The following is a 15,000-nucleotide window of genomic DNA, read 5'->3' on the forward strand; positions in this document are numbered from 1 at the left end:
CTCACATGCACACACACACGCTGAATCAACAGCCCTGTCGCACAACCCGCTGTTTATCTTAGACGGGGATTCACAATAATTCACTATGATCACTGGTGTTGTATCTAGTCATGGAATTACCCCACCGTCATAGGCTGCAGTATCAGCAGTAGATCAATTATAATGATACGGAATATATGCTACACTGTATCCATGGTAATATGGCTTGCAAAACGACATGGTTAGATATTTTATATTCTAACTTGGAGACAACAGCAAGGGCAAGAGAGTGAGAGGGAAAGAGAGAGAATAGAGAGAATCTATGCACAATATATCTCGATAATCTAGGTTTATATAAGACATAATTAATAGGAAATAAAAAAGAACAGAGGGAGGGCACAATGTCTTTAATATGTTTTTAAATATTTGCCTTGTCTGTGGTGCTCCATCTAGCTTAAAGAACAAACACAACAACAACAACACTTGGCTTGAGGTTATCAGACCTCAACACTCAGCCAAGGGGTCTGCATGTCTGAATTAACACATCACACACACACACACACACACACACACACACACACACACACACACACACACACACACACACACACACACACACACACACACACACACACACACACACACACACACAGTGTAACTTTGTGTATCACACAAAGTTATCCACATGGTCTTCGAAAAAGTATATTCATTTGCTGCCATTATTGTTAACGGTATGACGCTAGACACAAATCAGACATAATTGCATTCATTTTTTTGCATTTCCTTTCATCTGTTTGAGAGTGGAGAATAAAGACATGCTAAAGTGAGGGCAAGAGTGACAGAGAAAAGCTAAGCCTTTTAGCTAGCCCGTACCACAGTAGTGCAGCCAGGCAGTGCTGCCGAGGTGTTTGCCGCTAAGCATGTTAGTCATGCTAGCTCAGGGGAGGCCAATGCTACGGAGATGAAGATGAGGTTTGAAGAGATGAAATGCAGACCATAACTCCATCTGAGGAAGGACGTCGCTCAGCTTCAGCTCCTATGGTTGCATATTAAATGACGCACTGTGTAAGGGTGCACTCACAGTAGGAGAAGAAATTCTAAAACGTATTTTCTCGAACTGCTCTATATGAGAACACCCGTGGTACTTTTGTCATTTTGAATTTGCAATGTTTACTTATGGAGTTCATACAACTGTGTATTTTAATAAATCCACTGATCATGCATTAAACATAAATTCAGTCTAGAGGGAGCGAACGAGACAGAATTTTTTTTAATACAATAAAGTACTTACTTACTACTATTTAATGGCAGGCCTGTCGGACATGTTACTCCTCAACACTTGGTCAAGTGACCGCAGCTCACACAGCACGCACGCACGCACACACACACACACACGCACACACGCACGCACGCACACACGCACGCACAAACACACACACTGAAAAACTATTTCAATCCTTTGTGGTGTGGCCCTGTCGGGCTAGGTGAGTGGTAAATCTTCAGTTATTCTAACAGAAACACAAGGTAAACAAGCTTGCGTTCTGGAGGTGGTTCATGAAGCAGCTCTTGAACACAGGTAAACAAACAGTTATATCGGGAGTGGGCGGAGCGGTAAATAAACCACGCCTACGTGTTCTAGCATACCCAGGTAAACCTTTGGTCTGTCTTGGCTTAAGTGAAAATGGCAAAGTGGCCATGTTTGTAGTCTTTAACTTATCTATCAAATCAATTCAACCTTATATGGTGTTGTCCATTATGTGGTGAAGAAACCATTCATAACTGTGGTTAGCTTGAAACACGTCATTAGAAATAGCTTAAATCATTTACATCAACACACACAAACACACACACACACAGCGCAGACATACCGTACACACGCGCACGCGGGCGCAGACGTTGCAAGATAACGGCAAGATTGAGATAACAGCCTGGCCGTCATCACACTCTCCCAGCTGAGACGTTATTTCTATACACTTTTTTTTTCTACTACACTTTTTTGGAAAACTTTATTTATTGTTTAATATTACCCACCTCCTTGAGCATCCCGCAATGTCATGCGATATTGACCCCCCCCCTTCCGACTGTTTTGTCGACCCCACCGTCGACAAACTCTCCCAGTTAAGACGCTCTGTCAATAGACTGTAGAAATTGCGATAATAAAAGTGAAGAGAGAATTTCTCATGTCGACAACGCAACGGCAGGTTGTTCATTTTATCATATAAAAAACATTAAATTCAAACATCGCGCAAACCGGCGTATCAACAAATAAGGCGCAATATCTTAAAGAGTCAACGTCCCTACAACACAGAATGCAAACATGTCAATAACACAGTATGATGGATGATGTCTATAGAGTGTATCACAAGACTACCCTTTGCATCTAAAATGTAATATAATTCTCCTTGAGCCTCCCGAAATGTCGATCCACTTTGGCAGGGGTCGGCTTAGCTCAGGAGGTAGAGCAGTTGCCTTGTAACAGATAGATTGCTAGTTCGATTCCTTCTAGCTTAGTGTTGATGTGTCCCTGAGCAAGACACTTAACCCTAACCGCCTTGCATAGTTGACTCTGTCGTCAGTGTGTGTATTAACTGCTAAAAGTGTCTGCCAAATGCTGTAATTGTTGCTCAAACTTAATATTCCCTCCGGAAATGTCATGCGATATCCCCCCTCCCCCCTGCCGACATTTTTTTTAATGTTTTGTGTGTAGGCTATGTGTGACTATAGGCTACTGTTGCCTGTCTTGGCCAGGTCATTTGAGATTTCGGGTTTAGGGCGGAATCAGGATTGAGCCCCAAGGAAGAGATGTTTAATCTCAATGACGTAGTCAGCTGGTAAAAGAAAATAAAAAAACATCTTAAACTCTCACATCAGGTAGCCAATGTACCAGCTGGAATCTTGCACTCCCACCCCTTCTCCCTCTCCCCCTCCCCCACACAAGCCGTGTTTTATTTCCATTTATTACACGGCTCTTCTCAATGCTGTGGAACGCTCCGTTTACTTGCATGGGCCTTCTTGGCTTCCGGCGGTGAATAATTTTTCGATAATTGATCGTTGCTAAGCATATAATGACCGCTGTCAAGGAAAGTGGATTTTTTTGCCTCTGATTCATGTCTTTGGTATCACTCCGCAAGCAGTCCGGTAACTTATCAATCCCAGCGTATTCGGTTGCTAAGCGACGTCAATGTCTTTGGCAGACTATTTCTCTGCTGATCAACACCACAAATGTTAATTGTAAGAAGACATGCAAGGGATAATGTATAGAACGCCAATCATCATTGAAAATAATCCCCTTCAGGCCGAAGCAGGATCGGCCTGAAGCTGCTCGCCCTGTCTGGGCTTATTTTCCCAATAATGACTGGCGTTCTATACATTATCCCTTACATAGTTAGGTATAGAGACCCTACGTTAGACCGTACGTCATATCCCGCCCCTTGCAAGCCCACCCCCTAAATCCCCATTGCTTCTACTGATGTCTAAACAACATCGATGTCCGCATATAAAGCAAGTGTGAATCATCCTCAGTGTCGAGCTCTTGATATACAAAAACAGCAAAAATGCGGAGGACATGTGTGAAAACGGCTTATAAATAGAAAATTACGTAAAAGGTGAACCAAAATGTTATACGTTGTAACATTATAGGCAAAATGTTATTATATTATGCGTTCAGAAATGTGTCACAAAATCGACTGGGGTTTCAACATTATATCTATGGGTTTAATTACAACTAGAGGTTGAGGAAAACTCCAGTATATATAACAGATCCAACTGAAAATCAGACATAGGGGAAAGGATTAGGGGAGGGGGGGGCACATCTGTTTCCACAACCAGGGCGAAGCACTCTGCTCAGATGAACCACAGAGGTTCAGTCTGAATTGGGGTCTACCAGAGCCTCTCTAGGAGGTATACCAGCTGATAATGAGGAAAGACTGGGAATATAATGGCCCACTGGCCATATATCTCACGGCCCACTGGCACCGGGTGGATCCATGGGAGAGAGAGCATCAGACAGAGAGACAGAGGGACGAGAGAAGTAAACAGGCTAGTCCAATAGAAGGCTGTAGGAATAAACGATACCATCAAAGAGGAAGGTGTGCTTCTTGGGCATGAACAACTTTTAATAAACTTTCCAGTTTCTATCTGTGAAAAAAAACAAGATAATTAACGTGCATTATTTTCACTTGCCTTTAAACCTAACCATGTCAACTTAAAATCGGAGCCTGACTGAAACGGACGTTATGTGAGAATGAGAAGGGCCGTTTAGAGAGGCAGTGTGATGAGATTAGATACAGTTCAGACAGCAAAGAGATTGGCACAGGCACTAATCCATTTTACACACTCGCCTCTGTCTCTGTGTGTGCGCTTTCACTGATAAACTGCCTGCTCTCTCACTCTCTGGCCTGCCTTCACTCCATCACTCTCTCTTCCCTCTCTGCCTCTCTGTCTCTTCCCCTCTCTCTGTCTCTCACTCTCTATCACTCTCTCTTCCTGTCTCTCTGCCTCTCCTTCTATCTCTCTCTCTCTTAGTCTACCTGTCTCTCTCTGAGGTGTGATACTGCTCTTATAGAGAAAAGTTATAGTTTTCAATAGATATTTATATATATATGTATATTTTTATATATATTTATTTATATAAATATACATTTAATTTTTACAGCTGAAAGCGTTTAGCTTTTCCTTCCCCCAGCCTGCCAGCTGTCAGACCCTATAGCCTGACTGGGATATAAGCTATGAAAATACAAAGTCATCAAATTGAAGACGGTAGAGAGACGAGCAAAGCAATTCTAAAATTTTCCAGCAGTGCTTTCACAAGGAATCCATGATATATACGTTTAACAAGCCCAAGTAAAACAGGGAGAGTTTCCCTTGTATTGCCCTCACAACCTCTTTAATGACACCTTGAGCTCATTCTTTCCAGTGTTCTGTATATTTGCTTTCCTCTTCGAGCCATTATATTTGGCCCTATTCACTGGCCCTATCATTTGATAGTATGAAATCGATCCAGCGGTGGGCAAGTTCTGTCTAATTCCCCATAATGTCATAGGGAAGTTTTAAGGTCCTTTTTTAAACAAAATAAGGAAATTGTAATCACTTGATTATCAATCGCTTCAGTCACAACACCAAACTTCTCCAAACACAATAACAATATAAAAAAAAACGAAATAACACCACACCTGCTGTAACACATAGAAGGTTGGTCTAAAATTAAAGCAACATTTCAAACGTACCCTATTGATTTTGGGCAGAGAATGGCCGGTAGCGAGTTTGAAAGGCTGCATTTGTTACCCGATTGTAATTGGGGGTTTAACATGCATGTGTGTGAAACGTATCCACCATCCCTGCGGTGCAGAAGATGAAGGCTAGGGTATAATACCATGGGAGTGGGTGAGAAAAGTATACAGAGTTGGTACACATTGGTACACAGTATGCCGTTATGCACAAGGAAGGTCCAATTCAGCACATTCCGTTACATTTGCCCAAGAACCATGCATGCCACTTTATCACAGAATTCTAGATTGCACTTATACACTGCAAAACACACACGCGTGCACGCACACACACACACACACACACACACACACACACACACACACACACACACACACACACACACACACACACACACACACACACACACACACACACACACACACACAAACACAGTTAGTAATAAACACCATCTTTTGTTTCACTTTGATTGAGAGTGCTCTGATTCAAATCAACGGAAGAAAATCAATAACTTTCATGCTAATAAACAAGGCTCACCTATTCACCCAGCAATTGAGATCGCCACTCGTATCGATATCAATTCACCGCTCTCTCTGGCAATGTCATTTACCAAGTCTATGGGCAAAACCAGAATATATCTGTCAAATGAGGCACACGATTGAAAAAAGCGTGTCTGCAGACCACCATCACGGACAAATATATTCACACACAATGCACACACAAATGGACCAGCCTAAAATGAGGCCTTTAAAAAACGCTAAACAACATTTCATTGTAAAAATTTAATTCTTCCTTTTGTCCCCGCCGCAGTAAACACTTCAGCTGTCATTAGCCTCCAAGTGCAAGTGAAATAGAAATTGCCATAACTGTTTAATTTCACTTTAAACAACCTTGAAAACAAGCTTCCGAGAGAGCCTCTATCACTCGCTTAAGACGAGACCGCCATAAAGTTAATGGCTAAATTATAATGCACGTCCATAGCCCATTTATTAGTCATGTTACGGCTGTGGATGCAGAGTGGACACAGAAGCAGCTTTGAGTCCAGTGCAGTCGACGGTGTGCTATAAGGGCGGTTATTATTATTGATGCACTCATACCCAACGTGTAATGGATAAGTGTGTGTTAGGGGGTGGGGCGGGGGGGAGGGCTTTGTGTGTGTGTGTGTGTGTGTGGGGGGGTGAGTGCCATGACTTTGTCTAACTCTCTTTATGGCTCCTCCGAAGTGCTGCGCGGGAAAGGGCTTAATGGACAGCGGAGGGGGAAGAGGAGGAGGTGGAGGAGGAAGAGGTGGAGGAGGAGGAGGAGTGGGCAGAAGGGGTGGTCGTTGTAAGATGCTGCAATTAGCGATTTTCTAAAATGACATTTTTTTTTGTACGGTATCCTTTGTACGGTACCCTAAAGGAAGAGTAGAGTTTTTATTTTTTTCTATTAGTGTTTATTCAACAGCGGGTCCCTTGTGTATGATAAGTTAATACATATTTGACTGATGGACGACGTTGATAAGACCTATAAAACAGCCAGGTGGCTTTGGTGTTTGTGTGTGTGTGTGTGTGTGTGTGTGTGTGTGTGTGTGTGTGTGTGTGTGTGTGTGTGTGTGTGTGTGTGTGTGTGTGTGTGTGTGTGTGTGTGTGTGTGACACACCGCAGAGGACAGTACGGGTGGTCCACTGGAGTACAACCGGCTGAATAGGAAGTGGAGACGGTACACGACTGTGATAAAGTGATCCAAAGCATGTTTGTCGGCAGCAGTTAGCATGATGCCGTGAGTAAATTATATGTTTCAGACCAAGGTGCTGACTGCAACCCTGGTCCTGTGACAAACCTAATTGAAATTCCGTCAAAATAAACGCGTTTAGCCCAGTGTGTAGACATAAGCAAACCACATCTCTTTCTCTCTTACACTCACTCCGACAAACACGCACACGCTCCTCTTCTCTATTTTGGTTTTACTATTAAACAAGACATTAGTAAGACCAAACCCATCAGTACCTCTTTACTTGTCGAAAGCCTGAAAGTCACACTTTCTTTCCTGCATTGCTCTTAAGTAAAGTACAGTCTATTGTGGTGCGTGAAGGCTGTCCTCAAAATCAAAATGGGTCTTGTATGCTTAGACCTGCCTTTGTGGAAGATAAAAACATGCAGATATTTGAGTGTATAGGTGCCATTTTCAAGGTCATATCCCCACATTCAAAACAAGAAATCAATAGCTAAGAAGTGTACTGCTATGTTTAATAGGCTGTTTCAGATTAAACTTTATTTTCTGATAAAATGTATTAAAATAAGTCCTAGACATTGCTCTGAGTTGGGTATCCTCTGTCTATTTCCTCCTCCACCAGCCCGGAGAGCGTTCCTTCGAGATAAGTGTAAGACTTGGGCCGCCTTACCTACCACTTAGAAGGATATGTCTGCACACTTACATCAGCCTATTGCATCCTCCATCGTTACGTGAGTCACAGTGTTTGTAAAAACCTTTCTCTCACTCTAACTCTCTCCCTCTTTCTCTCTCTCTCTCTCTCTCTCTTCTATCTATTTCCCTCTCTCGCCTCCTTTTCCCTTCTCGATTTTATCCCCTCACTGAGTTGCAATGTGTGTGCCGTTTTTTTTTGTTTTGTGGAAGTTACACTCAAGTTTCATCACTCACAAGGGTTGTTGCAACGATCCTATATCTATATCTGGAAGGACCCCGAAGAGACGGCCCGATACGGGACTCAGTGAGGCTCTGTTCATTCCTCCAAATAGTGTCGAGCGTTTACATCATAACCTACGAACAATTCTTTGAGATCATCTTTATTCTTTTTTTGCAACAAGCTTATCATTTTTTAGGGGAGGGGGGGGGGATTGGCCCTAGCTGGATTTTATAAAAAAATGTACACATATTTTTAGAAGCTCTAGCGGTTGAATACATTGAACAATTCAATCCTCAAAGTGTTATCTTTCGTTTCTTTTAAGCCTTTAAAGCCTAAAAAAAATAATAAGCTTGACAGTGTCTACTTTTATAATAAAGATATGATATTTGAATGTACTTCAATGGAATCAAATTTCATGGAAATAACAATGGGTTTCAATGACGCGGGGGGGGGGGGATAATTCAATAGAATGCGACAGTGGTGACATTGATTGATTTCTACTGCATGACACACATAGGTTGAGAAGCCCACTGGCTGCCGACACACACTTCTCACAGTACAGCAGACATAGGCATGGATACGTAGATACACACGCACACTCAAAACACTTCGCCGGCAATGGTTGTTCTAGGTATATCAATCTTCGGAAAAGGTGCTCAGCACTGCAAGACTTAGAATATATTTTGTAAATAGGAAACTTAAAATTAAGCAAGCATAGCCATATTTGTAAAAGAAGATTTTCAAGGGACAGGTGAACATAGTGGGTATTCTGATGGCACAAGAGCGGGAGAGTGGAGAAAGAGAGAGAGAGAAGCGAGCAATAGATAGAGAGAGAGATGGAACGATCGGATATCAGTATGTTCATGTTGTAACTACCCTCTTTTCTCTTCTAATCGTCCTTACCCAGACCTGGTGTGCAAGCACACTCACACAACACAGAAGCACGCACTTGCACACAAACACAGCCTAAGCCACTGCCTAAATTGGTTATTTAAGTAAGTGCAATATATTTTCTTTATATACTCCACACAATCCAATTTCAAAGCGCACCTCTCAAACTCTATATATTCCACATAAAAAATTGTGCGTACCTAATTAGGTCAAACCTTTGTATTTAAAACTAGGGTTAGGGTAATGGTATAGTATATTGCATAACATCCACATTTGTTATTGTATATTCTTTCTCCAGCACATCTACAGACACACACACACACACCACACACACATACACACCCATACACACACACGCACACGCACGCACGCACGCACGCACGCACGCACGCACGCACGCACGCACGCACGCACGCACGCACGCACGCACGCACACACACACACACACACACACACACACACACACACAGACACGTGTCTGTGTTAGAGACCGAACAATAAAACACATGTTGTTCATAGGAGTAGGAGTCCTTCACTTATTCTTTCTTTTTAACCTGAGAAATGGTTTTATAGGAAGCATTTAGCCATCTGTTTTGGGACGAGATGGTGAGAGAGTCAAATAATAGAGGGATAGAGGGAGGGAGGGAAAGGAACAGGAGGTAGTGTAAAGGAGTGTTAAATTTGATTCACAGCCTCCACAGCAGACCCACTCAGGCTGTGAGGATTCTGACTAAATATTGTTGCTGGGAAGAACTAACCTAAGGGGTCTGGTCAAAAACGTAAAGGGATTGAAATTAATTGGTTGGAATGGGCAGAGGTAAAGCCGACAGTTGGCGACTGTCAGATAAAATAAGAGAGAAAGAGAAAAATATCAAGTGGAGGGAAGACATTACATTGGGGTAGAGAGAGGGACATTTCCACCTCAGAAAAAGTTGGACATGTTCCTGGCCAAAGTCACTCATGTTTACAATCCTTACTGATAAAAAATAACAGCTCAGATTAATTAACGCATTTAATTCAAACTAGGTTCCTTCTACTTTCCTTCTCCTACAGTGTTTGCTGCTGCTTGTGTCAAGAAGACAGGAGGATAGAGGATACTGCTTGGCTCCTTACACGGCAGGCCTCAAGTCAACTCGTATAGGAGCGCCTTACATAACATTGGAACGTATTGATCATATTGATCTATATAGAATATCTATACCTTTATGTATAGATCTTCAAGAAAGGTTGGTGAGTATTTGGGTGGTGTATGCATGCACACACCTACACACAAACACACATACAACAGACAAACACAAACACATACACATGTACACACAACAAACACACACACACACACACACACACACACACACACACACACACACACAAACACACACACCGACAGTAAATAATAAACACCATATTTTGTTTCACTTTGATTGAGAGTGCTCTGAAGCAAATCAGCATGTAATTGCTGAGTGAGATAGTGAGATAGAGAGAGAGAGAGAGAGAGAGAGAGAGAGAGAGAGAGAGAGAGAGAGAGAGAGAGAGAGCGCTATGTGAAACATCTTGGGTGGACAGATGGGTGAATCAAACACGCACAAGCGAGATGGAGAGAACAAGCAGATTAAGAAGAGAGGAGACTAGAGAGTGTATCGCTAGGAGGGGAAGAGGGGAGGAGGGGTCTGCTGGTGTTTTCAGAATCTCCCATGACGGACGCCATGTGTTGGATGTTGTGTCGACTCTTTTCCAAAAAAAGCAGACCCCCTGAAAATGTCTGCAATTGATCAAATGCGTAGCAGGTCGTGCGCTAACGAGGAACCGACGAAAGCAAAAGAGAAAAATGTGGGGAAGTAAAATATCCCGTTCAGCCATGATGCTCAGTGTGTGTGAGTCACTACTCGTTACCTTTCACCCCACCACAAAAGAGGTGTAGAGATTGGCCTCTCAGGCTGACATGACCCCGGTCACCACAGAGTGTGTGTGTTCGTGTGAGGATGTTGACTTGGGCAGTGACCGTGGCTAATTGCTAATGGCCTAAGTGGATGAAAGTGTACGACGGCAACGGTGTAAGAGGGATGACAGCAGCAGTCAGTGTATGACTCCGCCTCCATTCAGCCAGTATTGCAATTCTCCTCTTTTTGTATTCCTCCTCTCCTCTCCTTAACCCAGCACACACACAGACACAATTGATGGCCCAATAAGGGGTCGCCCGTTGTACAGCGTTGAGCAAGACGACAAACTGCAACAACACAACAAAACAAGTCTTGAATGCCTGCCTCAGTCTCCAGCGATAATAAAGCATAACCAACAAATGTCATTGTTTTGTTTATCCTCTGACACTAGCAGAGAGTCAGACACACACTCACACACACACACACAAACACACACACAAACACACACACACACACACACACACACACACACACACACACACACACACACACACACACACACACACACACACACACACACACACACACACACACACACACACACACACACACACAGAGCGCCTAACTGCTCTCCCATGCTACAGATGGATGCCACCACTCTATCTGGACCACTGCCAGCACCAGCTAGTGAACAGCTTGCCTGGCACAGGCTCCCGTGTGTGTGTGTATGTGTGTGTGTGTGTGTGTGTGTGTGTGTGTGTGTGTGTGTGTGTGTGTGTGTGTGCGTGTGTGTGTGTGTGAGCAGGAACTCATGTCTCTGTGCCTCCAGAAACTGTAGCAAACTAGCCCAGCACAGATTGCTGGCCAAAATATCCTCAAATAAATGCACATGCAGAGGCACACACACACACGCACACACACACACACACACACACACACACACACACACACACACACACACACACACACACACACACACACACACACACACACACAAACTAACAGCGTCTTAGCTCTGCTCCTGACCTGGTACCCGTCGAAGATTGCATTGGTTTTGCCTCACTAGACCCACATGCACGCACTAACAAATTCAAAACAGACACTCACACAGACACACACACACACAACCACCATACAGATGCTTTTTTCACAGACACAAAAAGCAAAAAAGTGTCTACCACACATTTACAGTTTCAAATGTATCTTACTTATACTCCAAACTCTGGGCAACCAGGAACACATACACACACAGAAACCCCCCCCCCCCCCCCCCCCCACATACACACACACAAACGCTACGACACACTATAACACCTACTCACACATCTGCCAGATCTAATCACACACACCCACACCAACATCCACAAAGACATTGTGGTAAGGCGATCCTTAATGATTCAACTTTCTGTGTGTGTGGGTGTGGGGGTGTGTGTGCATGTGTGCTCTGCCCGCCAGCGTGCGAGCATCGAAACATGAAGGCGTTCAGCTGGAATGGATCCAGGGCCTGGCACCCAGCCAGAGCAGACCTTATACATCCAAGCGATCACAGGAGGAACGTCAAGAAACATCACCCTTTAATGACGTGACAATGAAATTACAACATAAACACTCTTCAGGGCACTTAGTGGAACAATGGAGAGTGAACGGCAGCGTAATTGACGTGGAGATTTTTAAAAGACGACGGCTGGTGTTTAAAAGAAGAAAAAAAACTAAAATTAAAAAAAGAAAGAAACAAAACCGCTCCAGGAATGAAAGGAAGCCCTCGTGACAGCGTATGCTAGCTAGCCGGCTGTAGCATGTACGACCACATCGAGGCATCATCAGCCGCATGGTGGCATGGCTAGCACGCGGAAATGTTGACGAATAAAAATGTAATAATTCTATCCCACAGCACAAGACACTGTAGGGATTTTAAACGTGTGAACACGACTGAATTCAAACTATGCTCACTATGTTAGGCTCATTAACCAGCTGGACAGCTAGCTCAGTATCCAGCTCGCAAATGGTGCATGTGATGCATGCAGGAAGTGGAGGGAGGTCGGTGATACCGGCGGCCGGCGGTCTGCCGGTGGGGCGGCGGGCCCGTGCGGAACCCCAGCAGCCTCCGGCGGCGGGTACCTTCGCCCCGGTGCCTAGCAGAGAGCAGGGCGGCCGCGATGGCAAACTGCGCGCCGGGGAACCGTGCCAACTCTTCCAGCCCCGCAGTGCCTGTCTGCCAGCGCCATCTGGGAAGAGTCACAGGGTGCTGCTACACACCGCGCCGCAGCTCAGAGGGCACAGGATGGTGCACGCAGACGCAGACACACGCGCATGCCCACACACACGCCATCGCAGATCGGTGTGCATGTGTGCGTGTGTGTGTATGTGTGTGTGTGCTGGCGTGCGCGTGTCAGAGGCCTATGGTGAAATCCTTGGGGATATGCGTGGTATGAATTCCGGAAAAAAACAACGGAGAAAAAAATGTGCGCACACACAGAGACACACGTGCACGAACAAGCACAGCCGGCCACTGACAGCTCACCATCTGTGTTGTGCCTCTGCCTCCCTTTGCTTCAGAGTCTGCCCTTGTTTTTTTCCATTCACTCTCTCTTTCTCCCCCTCTCTCTCTCCTTTACCCCGTCCCCTACCCTTTCTTCACTGCCTATATTTCTATTGTTCTTTCCTTTAGTCTTTATTTCCTTCTTTCTTTACTCATTTCTTTCTATCGTTCATTCTTTCCAGATTTCTATCATTTTTCCTAGATATGGAATGGTGGTCTGCCTCATCAAAAGCGGAAGTAGTAGGGGGAGGAGGAGGAGAAGAAAAAGAAAGAGGAAGAGGAGGAGGAGGAGGAGGAGGAGGAGGAGGAGAAATGATGACCAGGAGGAGTGCTGGGAGGAGGAGAAAGAGGAGTAGGGAAGAGGAGGACTATAGGTAGAGTTCTGATCAAAAGGCATCTTGAAAAACTTGGGTGTCTTAATTGGATGTGTGTAGCTGTCGAGTAAGCTCTCCCCCTCTCTCTCTCCCTCCCTCTTTTTTTTTTCTCTCTCTCTCCATCTCTCTCTCTCTCTCTCCCTCACTTTCTTTCTGTCTTTAATCAAAGGGCAACAGAAAAATACAGTGAAGCAAGCAGTGCTCGTTTGCATATGTGCTCTTTGCCCTCTGATTCGTGACGTGAATGAAGGTGCAGATAACAACAGAAAACATAACACAACACCAAACACAATAAGTGGTAGCATGTTACCTCCCTGTTTCCGTTTTTTCTCCCTTCGGTTCTAACAAGACGCCTCCCGCATCCCGCCTCACCCACATCCTTTCCTCACTGTGCCTCCTACGTCCAATTATTTCTCAGGGCGCTCCCAACATCCCAGCCCCCTCAACGGGCACTTTGCAATTACACACTCCCCCCTCTACCCACACACACACACACACCATCCATCTCTCTCTCGCTCCCCCATCTCCCTCCCTCTCTCATTCGCACTTCTTCAGTGCAACATGGCAACACTGTCAGACGCATCGTCAAAAACGACATTTCACATACAACAATCAGCTTTTTTTGTTCCCTCAGCACCCCTCCTTGCTTTCCACACCCCCCATCTCTCAGCCCTCTCTGGACCACTGTTATCAGTTATCTCTCTCCCTCCATCACTCGTCTCTGTATTCACGGCTCTGCGTCTCTTTCCCCAGCCTCCCCTTACCCCCTAAACGCGCACACACACACTCACACACACACACACACACACACACACACACACACACACACACACACACACACACACACACACACACACACACACACACACACACACACACTCTCGCACAAACACACGCACACACACCAATCCCCTTAACACTGCATGCGGTGGCCGCGGTGGTGATAGCAGCCTCATTACAAACAAGGAAAATCCATTTGGCACATCCGTCTGCTGCTTCACTGGCCCCATCTGAACTCTCCCGAGTAGCCCTGGCCCACATCTTTCCCCCCCCCCCCCCCAGCCCACTCCACCAACACCTCCAGCCAGGCCTCCACCCCGCTCTTCCATCACCCCACCACCTGACTCCCTCAGCTCCACCCTCATGATTTGGAAGGATGAGGTGAATTGACGAAAAACCAGGATAGCAGTAGGCTAACACTCGCTTAAGACCGCACTATCATTAATATACAGAAGCCCATAAAAATACACAAAGCTTCATAAAACAAAGTGATTCAGGTTCACCAATAACACAAGGCCGCTTCAGGTGACCTCCCAGGCTGTTGTGAAAAACATGGGTCACAACATCGACCCTTTTTCCATTTTCTCCTCTTTTTCACTCTCCATTTAACCTTGGCTCTTTCCCTTCACTGCTCTTTCTTTCTCTGGCTCGCTTTCTCTGGCTTTTTTTGCCTCGTAATTGCTTTGCCCTTCTGTTCACACCGCATTT

General features: G+C 44.8%; 1 protein-coding gene across 9 annotated transcripts in view; it reads right to left on the reverse strand.

Annotated features, from left to right (window-relative positions):
* runx1t1 (RUNX1 partner transcriptional co-repressor 1) overlaps window positions 1-15,000 on the reverse strand; it is a 65,199-nt gene that overhangs the window by 30,627 nt on the left and 19,572 nt on the right. The window lies entirely within an intron of this gene.

This window comes from Gadus morhua, chromosome 22 (assembly GCF_902167405.1).
Source record: "Gadus morhua chromosome 22, gadMor3.0, whole genome shotgun sequence".
Classification (NCBI taxonomy): Eukaryota; Metazoa; Chordata; class Actinopteri; order Gadiformes; family Gadidae; genus Gadus; species Gadus morhua.